The sequence below is a fragment of the Nannospalax galili genome, unplaced genomic scaffold (assembly GCF_000622305.1).
Source record: "Nannospalax galili isolate Female #2095 unplaced genomic scaffold, S.galili_v1.0 scaffold255, whole genome shotgun sequence".
In the NCBI taxonomy this organism is placed as follows: Eukaryota; Metazoa; Chordata; class Mammalia; order Rodentia; family Spalacidae; genus Nannospalax; species Nannospalax galili.
This window is the reverse complement of record NW_008338999.1, coordinates 3,523,985-3,544,249: the sequence shown is the minus strand read 5'-3', so window position 1 is coordinate 3,544,249 and position 20,265 is coordinate 3,523,985. Positions and strand designations below refer to the sequence as shown.

General features: G+C 38.6%; 1 protein-coding gene across 1 annotated transcript in view; it reads left to right on the top strand.

Moving 5' to 3' along the window:
* Positions 1-20,265, top strand: part of Dpyd (dihydropyrimidine dehydrogenase) — a 978,758-nt gene that overhangs the window by 692,230 nt on the left and 266,263 nt on the right. The window lies entirely within an intron of this gene.

Below are 20,265 nucleotides of genomic sequence, written 5' to 3'. Positions count from 1 at the left end.
GGTGGGGGGGTGGGGGGGTGTTGTTCTTTCTGCCCTGCCTGCCAGCCTCCAGCCTAGCCCTCTACAAAGGGTGGATCATTAAGCCATCCAGGCAGTGGGGAGTATTTTCTGAGAGCCTTGCCCTTTCCAGCAGCCTGGCAGCGAGTGACCATAATAAATTATGCACCGCTCTGTGAGACTGTGACACCAGGCACTGGAGGAGCAGCAGGGGTGGTGGAAAATCCATTATTTGAAATTTTTGTTTCTTTTTCTGACGAGATTCCATGCTGCTCTTTCCCCGTCATCTCCCCCTTATACCCCCCTCTATTGTTTTGAGGGTTTTGTGTCTGACAGTCCTTTTTTTACTGTGGTTTTGTCTTTTTTTGTTACTTTGTTTCTCTGCCCTCCTGGAACCCCCCCTCCCTCACTTTCTTGATCTTGTGTGTTCTGAACCTCCTTTTCCTTTTCTGTCTTGCAGTCGTTCGCCTTACTTTCCTTTCTCCCTCGCCTTATTGTCTCACATAATACAGAAAAACAAGTTCTCTTTTTGTCTGCATTCTTCCGCACAGTGTTCCGGAGTTGTCATTTTCCCTTCAGGACAGGCGCGCTCACTGTATTCACTATTCATTCTGAGTCCAAGAATCCCAAACACATGTCCAGAGGAGTGCCAGGGCTGGTGACAACGGAAAACAATCAAAGCAACCAAGAGATGTGTTCACTGAAAACAGCATGGACCCATTTGCACCCTGTAGCTCTCTTCACACAGACCGTAGCGTTATGCTACTCACTTCAGATTATTCAATACCTTCAACTTTTGTCCAAGAATAGGTCTGATCCAAATGCCAGTGTTTGTGCAAATCCAGCTACACCCTCATTTCACTCTTGTCCTTCAAACGTCGGTGACGAATGCCTGAAGAGATAGCTCCAGTTCCCTAGTTTTTGAGTGAGCAGCTATTGCATCGTTCCAGCAGGTGGTCTGGATTCGGAAACGTTTAGTCGGTTTTGATGGGCCATTTTATATGGTCATTTCTGTCCTGCCTAATTCCTTCCTCTATCTGTAAACTTATCACATTGCAATCTGCCGTCCAACCTGGTCTAGTATGATCTAGTATGCTTTCTATTGCTGTGATAAACGCCACCACCAGAAGCAACTTGGGGAAAAAGGGGTTTTCTTTTTGCATCTTACACTTCTAAATGACAGCACATCCTTGCGAGAAGTCAGGCAGGAGCCCTGGGTAGGAACCTGGAGGCAGGAGCTAAAGCAGAGACCCTGGAGGCATGGTCCTTGCTTGCTTGTTTTCCCTGACCTGGTCACCTACTTTTCTTATACAGTTCAGGCCTCCTGCTCACTGCCCACAATAGGTTGGGCCCTCCCACATCCATTAGAAGTTAAGAAAATGCCCCACAAACATGCCACAGGCCAATCTAATGAAGGAAATTCCCCAACTGAGGGTCCCTCTTCCCAGATGTGTCAATTGACAACTGGCGCCAACCAGTATCCAGTATCCCACCTACTCCGCCTTCTCTTTTTCAGTCTTTTTTGAACCTATAGCTTCCACCCTATAGTTACTTAAGGACTTTGGACTTTTCGGCTTAAGTCACTGCATTGTATTAGAATGCTTCAAACCTGCTTAGCAGTAAATACCCAAGAGTATGCCAGATTGCCCATCCTATTTTTGTGTCACTATTAAAAACAAAAAACAAAAAAACAAAAAAAACAATAACCTTACCTCTGGTGTGGCTAGGGGGTTTTATAATACGGCTAGTGGCTGAGTTTAATTGAACTGATGTGCATGTGTACTATTAATGAGTTTCATCAAAAATATAAAATTGAATTCCTCCTTCTGTATTTGTTCTTGTATTTACTTATATGTTTATTTGCCTGTTTGTTGTCTCTGTTTTTTGTGGACCTGCCTAATTTTCTCCTTTGGTAGATGTGGTTTCTTCTAATTGGATATCCGCTGAATCACTTGCAATTTTCTGTTTCTCTGTGCTTTTCCTCTTTATCTACCTTCTGTTATAGTCAATGCTAACTCCTTTTGCTATAACTGCTGCTTCGTTTTAATTTTCCATTACTGTTATGCAGTCAAAGAGCTACAGCAGCTCAAAAAATCAGTTTGCCATTCTCTCTTATTTAAGATGTATTGGATTTGATTTATGTGTGTATACATTTGTCTGTCTGTATGGCATGAGTGCAGGTGTCCATGGATGCCAGAAGAGGCATCAGATTCCTTAGAGCTGGAGTTCTGCGTTCTGGTCCTCTGATAGAGTAGCAAGTGCTCTTAACCACTGAGCCATTTCTCCATTCTCCATTCTCCTTTTCATTTTTTTTCAGAACTGGGGATCGTTCAGCATACCAAACCAGCATTCTACCACTGAATTTTAATTCCAGCCCTCCTTTACTTTTTGAGGCATGGTCTCACTAAGTTGCCTTGACTTTTCTTGAACTCCCTTTGTAGACTAGACAGGACTTCAACTTCTGATCCTCCTGCCTCAGCTTCCCAAGTAACTGGGATTACAGCCTGAATCCTTGGGTCCAGTTTAGTTCCCTGTTTTCTGCCTGAGTATTGTTTTCTCTGTGCTTACCTGTTGTAGGTTACCTCTTCAATTTCCTTCCTGGCTCCAGCTTTTGGCTTAAAGTTTCCTTCATTCTTTAGTTCTCTTTCACTTTTCTTGACACTTTAACTCTTGTGCCCTGACTTTTTCCAACGTCAGATTTGGCTATTTTAAGGCAAATATTGTCTTGTTCTGTCTTGTTTTTCATATTATTTCACAGATGACTTGGGAACAACTTCACTTATTTATTTTTGTTAATTGGCCTTTCAGAATAAACTCTCCAACGTGTAATCCATTTCATTTTAGGCACAAGATCAACTTCCAGCAGCAAAGATATTCTCATGACAGCCTCTTTCCAAGTCTTCCTTTTAAAAAAACGATTCCAATTCTTAACCTATAGGTCTAGGACAGAGAACAGGGCAGAATTGGCTATGAAGATGACTGAAAATGAAAGACACTCAATAAACTGAGTCAATAGCAAATGTGGCAGCAGGACCGGAGTGTCAAGAGCGTCACAGGGAAAATGCTGTTGGTGGCAGACTAGAAGATGAGTTCAGGAGGTCCCCTGAGAGTCAGGACGTCATGTAGCCATGGATCCACGTCCATGACAGTGGGTTTTCTGTAAGCATATCCCATGTAACGCCCTTCATCTCAGTGAGGAATTGTTCCTACTTTACATGATGAGGAACTGTTCCTACTCACATGCCTGTTTTTCACACTGCACATTAATTCTTGTTTGTGTGTATGTGTGTATACACACTTGTGTCATCAGCAGGTAAGCATGTGAGAAGTAACGTTCAGGCAAGCCAGTTAGAATTTCAAGTCATTCTATGAAACAATTCTGAGCAACTATGTCACACGTTTTATTTTTATTTATTTTTTATGTGAGCGACCTGAAGCATCCTGAGTAATGGAAGCTCTGTTCTGGCTGGGCTTTGACTAGTGCTGATTTTATTTTAAAAGACTTTTATTTATTTATTATTGTGTTTGCATAATGTGTGTGAGTGTGAGTGCCACAGCATGGGTGTGGAAGTCAGAGGACAGTTTGCAGAGTTGATTCTCTTCTTCCACTTTTACATAGGTCCTGGGGATAGAACTTAGATCGCCAGGTTTTGCAGCAATCTCACCAACCTAGAGCCCACCTAGAGTCTTCAAGAGTAACCCCTGTGATAATCCATTAATTTATCAGTTCATTTAACTCACTGATGCCTATAACCAACACTTCTACTTACCTGGTGTTTGTCAAATAAGAAAGTTGCCTACAAAAGCTGACTAGCATTTGATGTGAGAAAGATATAAAAACATTCCGAGAAACCCATAGTACAGTGTAACTGGTGAACACAAAGAGAGAAAGCGAGTTAGTTTGGACAACTCGATTATGTTCAAAACCTTGGTTATATCCCACATTAGTCTTCAGATTAGGAAATGGTTTAAATAAGCAGCGTTTTGTACCAAAATTTATGCTTTGAGAATTCATTTCTTCTTCCTTACCACATAGGTCCCAGTTTGTATGATATTAAAGTTTAATGCTATTCAGTTAAAAATGAGTCTCGACTTCCCACGGCCTTCCTGCGTTCTTGCCCCCTTGCCTTCCCATTCATTCTTCTGCCCTTCCCAACCTCCCAAGCAGGAGCACTCCAGCTCCAAGGCAGATGTTTCTCCTTGAATTCCTAAAAGATTTTTCTCATGGTTAGTTTTTTCATTCATTCAATCACATGTTTCTTTGCTTTAGCTGCTGTAGCATTTCTCTTGACTCAATTTTGTGCTGCCTTTGAGTCTCATAGAAGCATCGCTCTGTTTTTTAAACAAAAATCTGCTGGATTGGCTTTCATTGCTAATAAAAAGTAGCCTTGATTTTTTTTCAGAACTTACTACATGCTGAGAAATGTGTTAATCTCTTAGGTACACTGTATTATCTAATTCACAAACAGTCCTCTCCACTAGTACTAGGATTGCCATATTTTTGAGACAAACTGAGGCACGGAAATGTCAAGCTGGGAGGAAATGGCAGACTGCTGGCTATGCATTTGCCCAACTTGCTACTGTTCCCAGGTCCTCTCAGAAGTGACACGATGTTATATCATTTGCTTATAATTCTCTCTCTCTCTCTCTCTCTCTCTCTCTCTCTCTCTCTCTCTGTGTATGTACAAATGGGCATACAGATGAATGTATCCATGTACATGCATGTGGAGGACAGAGGACAATATCGGATGTCTTCCTCCAGGGCTGTCTACCCTACTACCTTGAAACAGGGTCTCTTACTGAACTGGAAGCTTCCGTTAAGCTTCAGGGATCTGCTTGTCTCCATCCCCTAATGCTGGGGTCATAGGCACACACACTCATGCCCAGCTTTTCACATGGGTAATTTTAATTCAAACTCAGGTCCTCATACTTGCACAGTAAGAGCTCTTACCCACTGAGCCATCTCTATTTGCTAATAATAGTGATGTAGGGTGATATTTCACTTCATTTTCCTTATTAATTCTGTTGGGAACTTGAACATCCGATGTAGAACTATATCCATATTGGAGGAAAGCTTTTAAATCCTACACTTAGTTCCCTCTGTCCACCAACCCACTGAAACTGTGTCACTCCTGACAACAATTCTTATCTCACCTCCTCACTGGAGTACCAGGGCTTCCAGACATGTGTTCTACCCTGAGCTACAGTCCACATCCCACCTCTCCTTTTATTAATATTACTTTTGAGAGAGGGGTCTCCCTAAATTCCCTAGGCTGACTTTGAACTTTCCGTCCTCCTGCCTCAGCCTCCCCAGTATCGGGGATAACAGGTATGCATCAACATACCTTGTAAAGATTTTCCACAGGCCAGGTCCCTGTGATGTTCTTTTCCATGTCCTTCATATTACATTGTGACACTGAGATTTTTCCAGATGAAAGGTCAAAGTGATCAGCCTATGGGTGAGCCTTCCAGGTGCCTCCCATACTTGTTTCTCAAGCTGTGCTCATTGCTTTCCCTCAGCTGGTTTCCCTCAGGATGTCCAGGAAAGCAATCACAGAATCACCCTCCTTTCCAGAGAACCCACAATGGAGATATCTTACAGACATTCTGAAGTGGGACATACAATTCATTTCTGTTTTCCCTCCTTGTTGAGAATTCAGTGACAGGAAGGAAGGGAGGGAGGGAGGGAGGGAGGGGAGGGGATGAAAGAAAAGAAGGAGTATGACTTGGCCAAGTAGTTAGCTAATTGTTTTGTAAACTCCAACAATCTCAGATGCTCCGAAAGGTTTTGTAGAATTTTAATAAATGTTCCCAAAGTGCTTATGTTTTTATTTCGAATTACAATCCGACAACATTTAATCCCTTGTCATTGCTTTGTCAGACTTTTAATTGAATTATTCAAAACATGACACAAAAGGAAAGCATTGTAGATAGTGCAGCAATATGAGCAGAATTACCAGGGTGCTGAGAATTATTAAAGAGGACATTATGTTTGTTAATCGGGTATTTAATTTTGCTTCTGTTTGTTGATAGAAAACATCCTCTTGGAAAGGATTTTCTGAAAAACCTTAATTGTGACAATGCCTTCTTAACATCCATGAATATACCATACAAGCCCAAGTTGTTTGTAACCTAATTAGTCAAAAAGATTCCTAATTTCCATTTTAACTGTAGAATGGCTGACCAGCCTTCCAGTCAGGTGGCATTTTAGTGCATACAACACAACCCAGGCTTTCCAGACAGCTAGACAAGGCATCCATCCTGGAAGATTTGATGGTTTTGAAGAGGGAGGCAAGGAGGGAGGAAGGGAGGATCAAAAAGTCCTTCTGCTTATTTTATGAAGCCAGCTAATCTTGATATTGAAAAGTCAATGTGACAATAACAATTAAAGCCCAGTCCACCTAGGGAACATAGAAATAAAAGATTAAACAAAGCATTAACAGGCTAAATCTCAGACAAGCAAGGTTGGTTTGACTTTTAAAAATCAATTAGTGTCAATTATTGCATTAATGGGTTAAAAGGGAAAATCATAGAACCATCTCAACATATTAAAAATTTTAAATTCACTTTCAATTAATAACTTTAAAAAACTCCTTTGAAGGAACCAATATAATTTCTAACTATATTCTAAACACTTATCCTTATAACCACAGAGAAGTATAGTTCTCACCACTCCCCAAAGAAGCTTCTTTTTGTAACAGATGGAGACTATTACAAAGTTCCACAGCTTGTCAAAATTCAGAGAATAAATGATGTGGGTACCCACCCCAACTGATATATTTACAATGCAACCCAGAAACCTAAACCTCAGGGAACATCGTGAAAGAGATGGTGGAAAGATAGCAAGAGCCAAAGAATCAGGATATGTGCTACTAGACAGTTATCTTGGAGACAGGACAGTATTGATGCAAAAGCACAACTCGCACTTTGAAGGGAGTAAGAGTTTATTCTGGAGCCAAACACGAGTGACCAGGGCCTGGAAACACAGATTTAGGTCACTCCAAACTTCATGTTCTAACATGATAATAGTTTCATGAAGTTTTTATAGTGGTAGAACAAATAAAGTCATAAATCAAAACACTTTTCAAATACATTGGTGGAGACATCAGAGATACGGGTTATAGCAAAGAGGGGAGAATTCTGCTATAGGCCTTGGATGCCGTCTGAAGGCTTCTTAGCCCTTGGGTTGGTGGAAGTTGGTGGTCTGCTAAGTTAGTGCATTTCAAAAGTATTTTCTCTTGTTAGTCTCAGGATGTTAAGTCAGAAACAGTGGTGGTCAGGAAATGGCTATTTAAGGGGCTACAGACAGTCCAAAATATTAATTAGGCTCTGGACCTGTAACTTTTCAAACTCTCCACAGTCGCTCAAGCTTTAATTAGTTCACCAGCCTTGCAGAAGTTTCAGTTTGAAGATCCAGGTTTTTTTTTTTGTTTTTTTTTTTTTTCTGGGAACTTCCATTCATAACAGGAAAACTGCATCAATGAAATCTCCACATTACAGTTGCCTAAAGAATACCTGTATAATAACAATTGTAGTTGACAGGTCAATGTGGACAGGGAAAATTTCACAAGGTCCCACCACTAGATGAAAAGCTGCAAGCAACCAATGGCTGCTGAGGGAGGGAGAACTGTTTTTTTCCCTGATTGGTTCCCTGAAAGGTTATCTAATACCAAATGGGCATCCCTAAACATAGACACAAACAAGCACCACTACATGACACACACACACACACACACACATATATATACCTCTATATGTGCAATAATAATAAAGAAGAAGTCACAAAATGGACAGGGAGTGGGGACATGGGGAGAGTTGAGGAGGGAGAGGGAGGGTTGGAAATTATGTTAAGTACTAATGTATGAAATTCTCAAAAAATAACATGTTATTAGGCAGGCTATGTGCATAATCAATAAAGATTAAATGTGTTTGTCAACCCTTGTCAACCTTACAAGGGTTGGCAAGATAGCCAGCAGGTAAAGGCACTTGTTACTAAGCTATATACCTTGAGTTCAATCCTCAGAACTCATATAGTGGAAGGAGGGAACCAGTTTCCACAAGTTGTCATCTGATCTCCAGACGTGTACAGTGACATGCAAACACACACATACAAACAGAAATAAAAACTTGTCAATAAATTTTAATTAAATCTTAGAAAAACGTCAATTAAGAAACATCCATAAAATAATCAGATGTTTTCAAAATATCTATAGTCCACATCAAACTTAATATTAAGTGAATGAATTGTGGAAAGTATTTCTTTAAGACCCAAAATAAAAACAATGTCTGTTCTAAGTGTATCCATTCTTCATTGCTGTATTCTCATCAAGGCAGTGCGTTAAAGCTAGAAAAGGAAATTATAGATAAAACACATATAAAAATGTAGGTTGGAAAAACAATATTATTTAATATGTCCTCTGATTAAACGCAAGAAAGTAAAAGAATCTACTGAATTATGTTTTTGTAAGAATGTTAGAATTGCCAAGAATAGCCAAGATATTCCATAGTAATAATGAGGTCAGACACATGACAAACTAGCAACCACATGGTGGAGAGGAGAGTTTTAGAGAGAGAGTTTATACTCTCTCAAATATTAGGACAGCTCAGAGTGTTAGGGAAAGCATGCATGGAAAAGAGAGAAAGAAGAAGAAAAGAGGTTATGCTTTTCTGAAGATTTCAGAAAAATGGACTTATAGAGGTACATGGCTGCTGCCAGCCTACAAGGTAGTGTACACTGAGTGGGGATCTGGGCAGGAAAGTCCACCATTTCATTAATACATTAGCTACTCCTCCATTTCTTTAGCATGACTTAAGCTGAACCTGTTCTATGACTGGTGATTGACCCAAAAAACCTGGAAAGCTGGGTCTTCATCCAGACCAGGGATCTTATCCTCGTAATCAGATTTCTCTGAAGGGGTTTCTTGCTACTGTAACAGAGGGTACTATAGAATTCATCTCATAGAGTTCTACTGGAGGTTAAAGTCCATGAGATGGATTTACATAATGGAGCACGTTCACACACACTGTTGCAACGAACAACTAACTGTTCCTAGCTTCTTGTTCTCTGCCTGTCATGAAGACACATTCTTGTACTCTCGGTCATGGTCCTCAAGCTCTAGCCTGGACAGGAGCTGGGGGGGGGGCTTGATGGAGCAGCTACACTTAGTCAGAATTTTTAAAACGAAATTTTCCTTCATAACGAGAACTTATTGTTTTCTCATGTTTGTTTTATTTTGATGCAAGTTTGAAAACGGTATTTGTGCCTAAATAGGAGGAGAGAGTAATTTTAAAGTTGTTTGGCTGAGTGAAGAGAAAGCGTGTCAAAATACCATGGATAGTATAGGCTGCCATTGAACTTGCCAACATAATCTGTGCCAGAAATATTTTCCTTCTGATCTCAGAGCTGTGGACATTTTCATCTTCTTTTTGCACTTATGATCTTTCAAAAATGAGCTTTCATAGTTCACGTGAACAAGGGGGGAAAGGACATTAGGAAAAAAAGACTTTTAGCCATTAACAAAAAAAACTGCAAACAACTCAGTTTAAAGAAAAGGATAGGCAGTCCAAAGAAGAAGCATTATAAACATCCAGTAAACATGGAAAGAGATTCACCCCAGCTGGTCAGCATGGAAATGCAAATTAAGCCAACACATATTATAAATCTTTCAGCAGCTGGATTCACAAAGAATGTCTGGGTAAGGTGAAAGGTGGGAGACAGCTGACACTTTCATGTTTTATCAAAGGGAAAGGAAACACTATTACCTTTTGGGAGGGGAATCAGGGGCCTGGAGAGATGGCTCAGCAGTTAAGAACATCAGTTGTTCTCAAAGGCCCAGGTTCGAATCCCAGCACCCACATGGCAGCTAACGACTGTCTGTAACTTCAGTCCCAAGGGATCTGACAGCCTCTTCTGACCTCCGAGGGCACTGCACAAGGGTGCACTTACCTATATGCAGGCAATACACAGATACGTATAAAATAAAAATAATAAATAAAATAAAATAAAATTATAGTCAGTACACAAGCATTTTTGAGGTTGGTCAGCATAGAACTTTTTGTAATTCAAAAAACCGGAAACCACTTAAGGAATTCTTTAAAGAATGTCTGTGTAAATGATGGCTTGCCCATCATATGGGCACTCTGCCCATTTTAAAAAGAACAAAGCAGACTATGCTTTAATCATGAGTGGAACTTCATATACATCAATGTGAAATACACACACACACACACACACACACACACACACACTTAGTAAAGATAACAGAACAACAATCTTCTTGAGTAATGGTATGTACAACTATTTATAATTTATCTATATAAACATAGGCTATGGAAGAATAGGTGCCAATATGCACAATTTATGGAACTGGAAAAGAGAATATTTTTGAGTTACAGGCAGTTGTGAATTACCTGATGTGGGGGTTGGAAACTGAACTTGGGAAAGTGCTTTTAACTGCTGAGCCACCTCTCCAGCCTTGGGAAATCTTATTCTTTATATAACTGTCAGTACAGTTATATATAGGAACTCTTTTTAATTCCTGTGATTTTTTTATTATTGGTTTAATATTTGATTCATAGTCTATCTGTATAGCCCAGGCTGGCCTAGAACTTGCTATGTAGCCAAGGCTGACCTCAAGTTCAGGATCCTCCTGTCTTTACTTGGAATTCTGACACACAGGTATATTTCTATACCCATTTGTGTGTTTTACAGGGTAACTAATGTAGGGCTATGGTACAGCATGTGCCTGGTTCAATCTCTAGCACCACTAAAAAAATTAAAAGTTGCTAATCTTGACTCCAAATGTTTGAAAAATGGACCTATTGTTTTAAAATAAAAATAATTCACTAGCACTGTTGTTATATTAAGAGAGAAGTCATATTACTATAATCATCTCTGTCTTAGAGACTGGTCTATCTATTCAAAGAACAAGCCATGTTTATTTTTAATAACACCCCACTTACAAAATTCTTTAAAATGACAGTTACAGTTCAACTTTTGGTAACTTTCCCCTTTTTTTAAAAAAAGACTAGCCAATCATATATTATCTTAATTTCATTTGTTTGATGTAGGGTTCTTTTTTGTCATATTTCAAAATGCAAAGCTGAGATTGGTGGTCCATAATCCATCACTTGGGAGGCTGAAGCTGGAAAATTGCTGTGAGCTGAAGGTCAGCTTGGACTAGAGTCTCAGAAAACAGCAACAAAAACAAAAAGGCTCAGGAGCTGGAGAGATGGCTCAGAGGTTAAGAGCACTTACTGCTCTTCCAGAGGACCAGAGTATGGTTCCCAGCATCCACATAGTGGCTAACACTCAGTCTTAACTCCAATTCCAGAGCATCTGAGGCCCTCTTCTGGTGTCCCTAGGCACCAAGCATGTGCATGGTGCACTAGCATATATGCAGGTAGAATGCTCTTATACCTGCATGGAAAATGGAAATCAAAATAAAATCTTTTCTATTATATAATGAGATATATCACTTACTAATACTCTATAAGCCCTGCTTGGTGTTGTATTAGCAACAATTAAATCTTCTGGAGTAATTTTAAAAAGTTAACTGCTTGTTTAAAAAATACTGCAGTCAACAGTAGAGGACACCTAATTCTCCTTTTACCATTGGGGAAAATAGATGGTAAATCACAATACAAATATTAACATGTTGAAATTGTAAAGACCTAACAGGCTTTTGTAACGACATTGCTTTGGTCAAGATTTATAGTATCATGCCAGCTACTTTCTACCTATTTACTATTGTAAGGGGACTTTGTTCCTTCATACCTCAGCCATTTGTAGCCCAGTGCTCATATATTAAGGGGGTTGTGTGCGTTCCTTTAAGATTTCTCAAAGAAGATATAAACCTAATCAAACCTTTTCCCCTCTAGCTGGTAACCTCTACATGAACTAAAGTGCTGAAACGTCATTTAATCACTCTCTATACCCTTTTTCCACAGTTGAGAATCATTACTTTGCCACTATAGAAACAGCAAAGCGCAAAGCATTACCTTATGACGCAGACTACATCTTAAAATTGTGTATGATTTTAAATGTGCTGATTTGCTATGACCCTACATTCTCACTTCTTTTAACAAGTTTATGCTCCTTTTGGAAAAAGGCACTTTAAAAAAAACTGATGATAACACAAGGAATCTGGGGGAATAGATCTTCCCAGACTGACTTGTGCCTCAGAGAGAAGCAGAATGCTAATTGCAGTTGGCAATCTTTCTTTGATTCCTTCAGTCCAAACTCCACTACTATTAACCTTTGTTTGTGACAATTGAAGAGAATAATGGTGAATTTGGGGCTTTTAATGTCACATTGAAATCAATAGCCCTAAATGGTGGTTGCCTCAGTTCTAACTGATCTGTCACATTTAAACAAAAGAAGGCCTTTCTCAGTCCATAGACAACAGCTGAGACAATTAAACACACACGAGACTCTCAAAAGACCGTCACAGCATTAAAAAAGTGGATGAAGCACTGTATATTTTTATGCTATTTTGGGGGGCTTGTTTAACAGTACTTTTTTACAAAAGTATCAAAAATTATAGGTCAAATACACAGAGTAGAGGCGGCAGCTTTCAACCAAACTTCAGAAATAGTGTGTTCTGTCATAAAAATAAATTGAATTGTCCTTCTCCGGGTAGAGAGGATAGTAAGTGATAAGGGGACTGATGAGAAGCCACTGTGACTGCTGGCAAGGCCAGTAATTGCAGAGACCAATTTATAAAAACAACTGCAAATGCCTCACCTCAGAGCGCTCCGCACCACTGGCAGCCCCCTGTGATGTCAACTCCTCAGCACAAATCATATTTTACACTTTTGTGCATTCATGGACACTAAACTTTCCGTGCTTGGTTTGGCCTTGTTTTTACTCTTGTATTTTTCTGGTGCATTTTAGAGATGTAAATGAAGGTATTTCAGTTCTAATTCCCTTATGTGGCTTTGATAAGCATGTTTGTTATCTCTGAACCGTATTCTAGTCATATGATTAGCTGGACATGGATTAATTCTACTAAGAATATAACTTGATTTTATATTGCTAGGTTGTATGTAGTAATAAGAACATTGCAATGCCTTATCCGAAAGAAAAAACATTGATTATTTTTTTCCATATAATAACAGGTCTTCAGGTTTTATTAAAGTGTAATATTGTATGAAATATTCTCATTCACTGAAATGGCACTACAACCATCCTTTGAAAAATTATATTAGTTTTTTTGGAAGCAGAAACTAGGAAGAATCAATCCTACCAGAACATAGAAGATTAAAAATAGGAAGGCAGACAAGATTGTGTTTTTAACTTTGATAATTCTTTAAGCAAAAGAACTATTTTTCTTCACAGGTTAAACTTTTATAAGATGTATTCTTACACTTAACACCCCCCTCCAAAGATTCGCTCAAGGACCCTGTGACTTTTTAAATCATTATACTTTGAAAATAATTCATTGACTGAAGAGGGTCATTCCCTGTTTCTGACCCTTTTCTCTAGTCTGTCTCTTCCCTTTGTCAAATGAACCACCAACGACTAGACCAAGAGTAACATTCTGGTCAAGCAGCTCCACCAAAGACAATGACCTGGCTGGCTGCACCTGCCATTTGCGTGGCCTAAATGCCTCAAACATATGATCTCCTGTACAACTCACAATTCCTGTGTTTTGCTCAATAGTTGAAATTTTTTTAGTCACAGGCTTTTGTTAAACACACAGATATGTGGAATTTTAAATTTTTGTATCAATTTCTGTTCTACTTTTAAAAAATGTTATTTTTATTTTTAGTGTATTTAATGCATTTAGTATTGCCTGCATGCATCTAAATGCATCTATGTCATACATTGCCTGCAGGGGCCAGAAGAGGGCATCGAATGCCCTGAAAATGAAATTATGGATGGTTGTTAGATACCACGTGGGTGCTGGAAATCAAACCCCAGTCCTCCTCTGCAAGAGCAGCAAGTGCTCTTAATCGCTGAGACATCTCTCCAGCCCCCCTCCTCCTTGTTCTATTTCTTAATTGCAGAATTATCATGTAAATTTTGGGAAACTGCTGAATTCCACCTACTCTCTGAGCTTTTCTTTTACTGGAAAGAACACATTTGCCTCCAATGAAATCTCCATGAGACTGGGTGGCTTTCCTTCAGATGTCTGTGCATGGGTGGCATGTTATTTTGAATTCTTGAATGTTGGAAACCATTGTGAAATTTCTGTAGTGTTTGAGTATTGTATTTTGGATCATGGTCTTTTTCTTTTAATAGCATAGTCAGATAATCTTTCTTTTGTAAGAAAACTTTCTGACTGGTAAAAAGAATATTTTCATCAGCATCGGAGGTCAGACATTGCCCTGATTATGTCTAGGTGTGTGGCTTTTTGCAGAATTAATCCCACTGAATCTTAGCGAGCTCATTCAGTCATGGGCTCACATCTTGCTGCAACTTGGGAAGTTTTATTGTCTTATTTGTGTGCTTTCCCTTCCACTCCTTTCTCTGTTTTTCCACAACTGGAATTTCTTTCCTTTGCATCTCATGTCACCTGAATTTCTCTGATGCTCTTATTTCATCACTAATTTTCTTCTTTTCTCTTCAATTTGATCATCCTGATCTCCAACTCTCAGAAGTGTTACTCTATCACTTCAAGCATCTGACTTTAAATCTAATCTGTCTAATCTAAATTTTTAATCATTCGTGTTAGTTCAGTTATTTTTATTTTCTAATTGCATCTCCTGGAGAACAATCATTAGATTTAAATTAGCCTCCTCTATTTTGCTCTTTATCAGTTTCTTAATAGTAGTTACCTGTCTACCAACCTCCCTCCACCCCCTGCCCCCCAGTTGTACAATCCATGAAGGAGGCAGGGAACTTTTCTTTGACTTCCTGTATTATAGGTTAGATCACAAAAGGACAGATTAGGAGCATCAGTTCTCCTGAGCAGTGTTAAAAATGGAAGAGGTTACAGAGTTTCTGTGGGGAGTTGGGAGGCAGAGGCAGGAGAACCTCAGGAAACCCATGGGCCAGCAAGGCTAGCATACAGTGACAAACAGCAAGAGAGACCCTTCTTCAAACAACGTAAACTGTGAGGACCGATCCTCCAAGGTTGTCCTCTGACCTTTTAATTCCTGTGATGGTACACATGTGCTGTGGTACACATGTGCTGTGGCACACAGGTACTGTGGTACACATGCACCTGTATTTATACACAAGAAAACACCTGCTTCATCATACACACACGTAGACACACACATACACACACAAGCATGCTTCATTTAAATATATTTATATTTTATACACCACTAAATATATATTTACCACATATATATTTAATAAATACCTAAATGAGGTTGTAGAGTTGTAGTTCTTCAAACATCTTTAGTCAAGTTTTAGGTGTTTTATAGTCAAATTTAAACACATTTTAAAAATACTGTTTTTAAAAACAAAATAGAGTTCTATAATAAGTCAAAGATGCCAAATTTTAATGTTTCTGGAAGAATTAAAAATATGTAATATGGGAAAAGTAAATTTAGTGGTGCTGAGACTTGACTGTTCATAGGGATGTGTCCTTTTCATAGGGATATGACTGTTCATGTCCTTGAGTTCCCAAGTAGCTCTATAATATATAATATTCCTCATAAAATGCAGTAAAATAAAACTGAAGTATTTAAACAATTCCCATATGGTTCTATAGAAGCAGAACCAAAGTTGCTTGTAACACTATTAACATAAATTCTGAATTGAACACTAGCTGAAGCATTTTCAAACAGCCCATTTTTTCCCCCATATACAGTATGTGGTGTATTCATTTTTGTGTGAGTCACCACCAAATTTATTCAGAACTTCTATTTTCTGGCCAAGGCTCGTCAACATTTTAATAACCATTTCATTTCTTTCTTAATTTCCATCATAAAAAGTAGCAAGTGAATTTCTTTGGGAGTCATTTCACATAAGATTTTCAATCCATTCAAAAAATTATGTTGTATTTCTAAGTAGAATAAGAAAATGTCAAGACTTGCCATATGCCATGTGAATATGTGTTCTATGAAATCTTTCACAAACAGTGGAAACTTCAAGTCTGTCATCTGACTATCAGAGATCTACTTTATATAATAATTTTCTTTAATTCTCACTTATTTTATGCTTTTCAGTATGTCTCTCAATGATTCACTTAGCTGGCTATCATTTTACAATTCAGTTTTCCAGACCTTATGATTGATTAGACTACCAACACTATCCCAAGAATCCAGGAATCCAGAACAAAGGAAAATAGTCTCCATGACATTTGATTTTTGATTTGATTTTTTGATGAGTATTTGGGTATATGTGATATAGGTCTATTTTGTACGCATTTGCCTCTGTGTGAGAACTGGAGCGAGTGTGTGTGTGTGTGCTTGCATACGCATGCACACACTTGGAGATCAGAAAATGTCTTTGGGACTCTTCCTGCTTATTCACTGAAGTAAGGTATTTCAATCAAAACCAAAGCTCACCTAATGCTAGGGAAACTAGCCTAACTAGCCAGCTTATTCCATGGATCCCCTGTCCGTATTCTGAGGTTAGAATTACAGGAGAGCTGCTACGCCCACCCAGGAGTTACGTGGGTTCTGGGGATCTGACTCTGATCCTTGCGCTTAGGTACAAATACTCTATCCAAAGATGAATCTCCACAGCCCCATGCTTTAGCTATTTTGAACAGTATTTGCACTTAAGCATGAAGAAACTGTTTGGCAGAGGGCAGATAAAAATCACTTTAAGACAAATAATGAACCAAAACAGACCTTCAAAGACAAATTACCTAGTTCAAGATTTTGCCTGTAGGGGTATTATGGCTGGTTCAACTTCCATATTATCACTGTCTTCATTACATTTAGAATATATGTATGTGTGTTTGTGGGCACAAGCATACATTATTTGTATATCTTTAAAGAGAACTTCTGCTTGCTTGTGTGAGAAAGATTAAATAACTTTGCTGTGTAAAGTGTATTTTTGGTTTGACTGTTTTAAATTGTTTAAAGCAATCTGATGCAAGGAAATGGTGAAGGGGTAAAATAGAAGCAGAGAAACTAGCTCCATAAACTCATGCATCTAGACGTGCCATCCTTTTAAAGAAACAGCTCAAACATGAGGGTTCTAGGAAGCAGATCTGGACAAGGGGGCTTCATGTTTTGGACTGGAGATCCAAGCCTAGAAGCATGAAGTGAGTTCTCCTTGTCCTAGGGATGAAGTTGGGAAAGGACCAGCCAGCCATGTTCACCTCCATGTCAGGAATGAACAGGGTAGAAATGGAATCCATGACCACTTGACAGGCAGAGCATCCTTTCTTCGAAGAAGAGTTTGTCATAGCTAAGACAGTGACATCATATCATGGAGTTGCATTTCTCTGAATGCCTCCCCTAACCGAAGCATCAGATAGTGACCAAGTGGACATTTAATAAAAGGTATTTCCTTTTGAAGTACAAGGATTCAATTAATTTAATATCACTGCAAACCTATGTCTGAATAGCAAAAACAGCCTTTCTTCCTTAGTCTTCTCTAAACAGATGGCATTGTTATTAAATATATAGCAAAGCCCAAGGGCCATGATGCTTTGGAGGACTTAACTCAGTTTCCAAGGTCTCGTTTTCTTTAGCTTTCTTTTCTCACCATCTTCTTTTCTCTTTCATGAAGAAAGTCTTACTCTCTAGCCTTATTCATATGAATGTGAGCACAAGCATTTGCAGGTTTAACTGCTAGTAAAAGGTTTTATAGAAGCTATGACAATATGTAGCTTTGCAAACATTTGAATCATTCAGTAGGGCTGGTGTGAGTGAGTCACTTGGCTAAGAATTCACCTAACTTTTCAGAGATTCCTAACACCTGTGTCTCGGTTTTGTGTTCCTGTGTTATATATAAAACTGGAGAATGAAAACAGGCAATGATCAAACAAAATGCCTAAGCATAACTTTTGCTTGGAAGTAGTATTTTATTCTACCCAAGGTGATGGATGTGTTCATAATCTCTTGCACCTAATGTGTGCCAGGATCATCACTGACTTGTGGACGACATTCGGATGAAAAGAAAATCATCTTTAGCTTAGACTAATTCAAATTCTTTGATTAAAGAAAAGTTAATCATATGAATTTGTGAATTTAAGGCAATTATAAAAACACATCAATGGCTTCTTTAGGTCCCAAGTGATTCATCTACCACATCTACCACATGACACAGCAGTACACCTATCACTGTCTCATTTATCCTCCTACCTTGATGCACAACTGTCACAAACTTGAATTATATATTCTTCTTTTTTTTTTACTGTGTTATTTTCTAGAATGAAAACTTTATGAAAAGAATCACTTTGTCAAGCCCCCATAGAGTAACTCAATAAATATTTGTCAATGAATGAAATCTCACTGAATCACCAAGTAAAAGTAATTATAAGACTGATCATGCAACATGAACATAAGTTGCAAATACCACTGTACAAATAAAATAAACATGTGTAAAGGTGCTCAAGTGTTTACATGTATGTTTTTGTTATGAGTCTAGGTCTCTGTTATGCACCAACCATGACAATTAATCCCCAAAAGAAAACAGTATGCAAGAGAATAAACTGAACTGTTTCCCATTTCTTTAGAACTTACACAAATTGAAAAGGAACTTCTCCTTGACTTGTTTATTTTTTTTCGGAGCCGAGGACCAAACCCAGGGCCTTGCACTTGCTAGGCAAGCATTCTACCACTGAGCTAAACCCCCAACCCCTTCCCTGACTTGTTTTTAAGACCAGGAAAACTTTATATTTTGGCTTTTCCTTAAGTTGTATGGGTATGAAATATAGAATATTTACAATTTTTCATTTCCTAATTAATAAGTAAGAAATATAATGAAATGTATTTTATATATCAGGGTATAATTTGTATATGTAATTTTCAGAAAACTTAATAATGCTAGTCACTCTGGAAATTCGTTATAGGGTATGTATTTCAACTGGTAATGTAGACTTGGTAAGAAACATCATAGAAATAAGATATCAAAATATTTCTTTTTAAAAGTTTATTTATTTTGTATGTGCATGTGAGGGGTGCGGACACATGCTATGCTGCACAGGTAGAGTCCAGAGGACAATTTCATCAGGTTTGATTCTCTCCTTCCACTATTTGTGTCCCAGATTCAGGTTATAAGGCTTGGCAGCACTTTTACCCACTGGACCAGCCATCTGGCTGGTCCATCAGAATATTTCTACTCTTGGTAAATTGTAATTTTGATAAACATTCATGAATGTCATAAAATGATCTGATTGTCATCTTTCCATTCTTGTATTTGTGTCAGAAGTATAGGTTTAACACTGACCAAGTGTTCTGTTCTAGCCTAGCAGCTCAGAGCTAAGACTTCTTCTTACCCATTAGTAGCCAGCAAAGCACTCATCACTGGAACTTCCCAATGAGAGTAAGTACTGGAAACAAAGTTACCAGTATATGTCTGTAACTCCAGTTACATTCTAAATAGAAAGCTATTCCATTTAGAATGCATTTCTAATACACATGGCTCTTCCCACCCTGACATGGCGTTTGGATAATTTCAGTTCAGTTGTCAACTCCCTTGGGAAGAGGGAACCTCAGTTGGAGGATTGCCTCTGTTGGATTGGCCTGCAAATATGTCTCTGAGGAATATTTGGGTGATATGGGAGACCCCAGCACACTGTAACTGGTGCCGCCCCTGGGCAGGTGGTCCTGCGTTGTATAAGAAATCAGGCTGAGCATGGGCCAGAAGAGCAAGCGAGTGAGCAGCATCCTCTGTGGTCTCTGCTTCAGTTTCTGCCTCCAGGTTCCTGATCTGCCTGAGTTCCTGGCTTGGCTTCTCTCAATAATGGACTGCCACAGAAGAATAAGATGAAGTAAACTCCTTCCTCCTCATGTTAGTTGTGTTCAGTGTTTTGTCACAGCAGCGTAAAGTAACTAGGATATATGGACAATTCAGAGAGCGTGACAGTTCTGTATTCTAAAATACATTCTGTGTCATGTTCATTTCTTCTCATGAAATGAGACTCATTGATGAGACTCAAATGAGCCATTATCTATCTTCTTATCCTTCTTTTTTAGTTACTCTAAGCATTTTCTTATCTTATCAAATTGCCTAAAAATCTAGGAAGATTCAGAAGTTGCTTCTTATGAACCTGGAAAGTATGCTCTGTTATTTATCACAATTTTAAAACTAGCTTTAGTTAAATGTCAAATAAAACAAAGACATAAAATAAACAGCCCCTTGGTGTAAAGAACTGATGAAATAAGATTAACTTAAAAATTCATAGTTAT